The following is a 2,768-nucleotide window of genomic DNA, read 5'->3' as shown; positions in this document are numbered from 1 at the left end:
TCTCAAACACTTTTCTCTCTAAATTCTAACTTTGTCATCGAAGGTTCCTGGGCCAAAGCGCCTCCCCCCCCCCCCAATTCATCGTGGGCGCGTGAGGCTCTTGGCCTTGGACCTAAGGTGTTACTTGTTTTGTAGGTGCAATTTTGTCCAAGATCAAGGAGGAAGAAATTTGCATCCACAAATTGGTGCTTTCATTGAGAGTTGAAATTCACACTCGTAGAAGATTCTCGCATAAAAAGGTTTTTTTCTCTATTTTCTAGTCCACTTGTATTTTTTCGTACGTTCTTATTATTAGAATTTTTTATTTGCAAAGATTCTTTGATAAAACGAAAAAGAGAAATACGATGGCTAGAAATTTAGAAAACTCCGTGAGTGAAAATTACAATATTCAAGAAATGGAACCGCGGCGATCCATGAGACTAAATGTGATCCTAGGGGGAGTGACACTACCACCACAAGGTTCCACCATGGGAACCACCGCGGTGGCCACCCGTGGCGAGGTCCATGGCACCACTACCACGGCCCGAGCCGTGCCATCCAAGGCTCATGGCACCAAGGCCATGACCCAAGCCATGTCACTCCAAGCCCAACGCGAGCCCAACGTATTGCCAAGCCGAGCCCTAGCCTGGCACCCACATGTACCACACATCGACCAGCCCACTCCTGTGGCCCAACTTGATCTCGCCGAGTAACCTGCTCTGGTGGCCTAGCCTGCTCCAGCTGAGCAGCCTGCTTTCATGGCCCAACTTGTTCCTGTGGCCCAGCCTGCTCCAGTGGCCCAGCATGCTCCCGTGGTCTAGTTTGCTCCTGTGGCTTTCCAAGCAGCCCAAATCGGTCCAAGACCAGTTCAACTGTCCCCGCTCCAAATTTCCGGACCGATGATCAAATCGAGAGCATTTTCACCATATTTTTCTACAGATTTGACATTTCCCAGCTCAAATCTCGCGCCCGGAGTCTACCACACTTCCACTGCTCAAGGAGAAACATTCCTTCCAAGCTCTTCCAATCCAAATGGCGAACAACACTTGTCTCAACAAGTCATAGAGTTGACGAGCGCCCTAGCACAGCAGACAACCTTGGTGAACCAGCTCTTATAGCGCACCAAGATGCAACGTGTTCCAAACGAGGTGTCCCAAAAAAAGACAAGGGCAAACGAAGAACCTCTCCAGTACCGTCCCAACAAGAAGCCACTCGACCAGCCACTCGCCGAGCGTTTGGGCAAAGTACACTCCCGATTGGGCTCCCGAGATAGCGTATACTCCCGTCTTAGCGCGTAGATGAGCGTGCATTCTCGACTAGGCCCATGGACAAGCATACACTCATGATTGGGGCCACATTCCGATAATCAACATAAGCAAACTTCCAAGCGAAATGTTCATTCACGGCTAGGCCCGCAATGAGCATCCTCCACATCACATCGGAGTAGGCAACATGACGGGCGGAGAGAAGCGGTTACTCAATCCGGCTCAAGTTCAACCAGCAGCCTGCGAAATCCCTCGTCTGCTAGGAATCCACCACATGCACCACTACCGCAGCATAGATGAGCCAAGCACATAGAAGAGCAGCCTAGACCAGCAGGTCAAAGCTGGGGGCAGCCAAGAGCTCCACTACACCAACAAAGGCAAATTCAGGAAGAAGTAGAGAGGCTCCTAAACAAGAGATCGTGTGATTTCCAATGCAACAAAGTGGCTGACGAAGCTCTACGACAAGACATGACCAACATAAGTAGGTTACCCTTCACGGACGAGATCAAGCAGGTAGAGCCTTCATGCGAGTTCAGCATGCCACAATTCACATCTTTCAAAGGGGATGAAGACCTGGAGAGACACTTAAAGCGCTACCGAAGCGCAATAATACTCTATCGAAACAATGATGGTCTCATGTGCAAGATATTCACCATCACTCTACATGGCGAGGCACAAGATTGGTTCTACACCCTGCCGCCACAATCTATCCGGAGTTTTGACGAACTTTCTTTGGTTTTCACCAAAGAATATTCATCCTATCACTCGATCAAGAAGAAGTCCGACCACTTGTTTAACGTTAAGAAGAACCCAAATGAGTCACTTCACGACTATGTGAAGAGGTTTAAGGCAGAGAAGGCAAAGATAGTCGGATGCAACGACTCGATAGCTAAAGCAGCCTTCCAAAAAGGACTTCCAGCAGACCACCCATTATTCGAAAAATTGATCATGAAAGAAGATCTAACTCTAGCAGACTTTTTCGCTCTGGTAGAGAAGCATGCACTTTGGGATGAGGCTCGCCAATGCACATTCAAGGACTTGAAGAAGTACCCGACATCATATCCCTACTATCTAAACCAGAAGTAGAGGATGACTTATTCACATGTTTGACGGTATCTAAAGCAGCAATAAACTCTACCATCATGCGAGAAGAGTTGGGGGCCCGACTACCTGTATTCCATAGTTCAAAAGCTCTCATCGATGCTATCAGAAATTCAAAAGCTAACTTTGGCCATAGTTTTTACAACCCGAAATATCAAGTTTTATCTTCAAACGCACGCAGTCATCCTCATGACGCATTATTCCGCCCAATCCAGACGCACGACAATAAAGGCGTACACCCTGGCAGATGCAAAGTTTTCTGACGAACGCAACAACTCAGCCCAAAAGGCACGCCAAGGGCAGACAAACACTGGAAGGATACACTCGGAAACAAGTTTTGTCCTCGTCGCTCCAAAAGATTCTACATAGGCGCAACATGTATAGGCAATTGAGCACTACCTCCTCCTGCGTGTCACATGGCCC

At 48.3% G+C, this 2,768-nt stretch overlaps 1 pseudogene; it reads left to right on the top strand.

Moving 5' to 3' along the window:
• Positions 1 to 344: 344 nt before the first annotated feature.
• Positions 345 to 2,330, top strand: LOC137716993 (uncharacterized; annotated as a pseudogene).
• The last annotated feature ends 438 nt before the right edge of the window (positions 2,331 to 2,768 follow it).

The sequence above is a fragment of the Pyrus communis genome, chromosome 8 (genome assembly GCF_041283825.1).
Source record: "Pyrus communis isolate YQ-2024b chromosome 8, ASM4128382v1, whole genome shotgun sequence".
Taxonomy (NCBI): domain Eukaryota; kingdom Viridiplantae; phylum Streptophyta; class Magnoliopsida; order Rosales; family Rosaceae; genus Pyrus; species Pyrus communis.
This window is presented reverse-complemented; position numbering and strand designations above follow the sequence as displayed.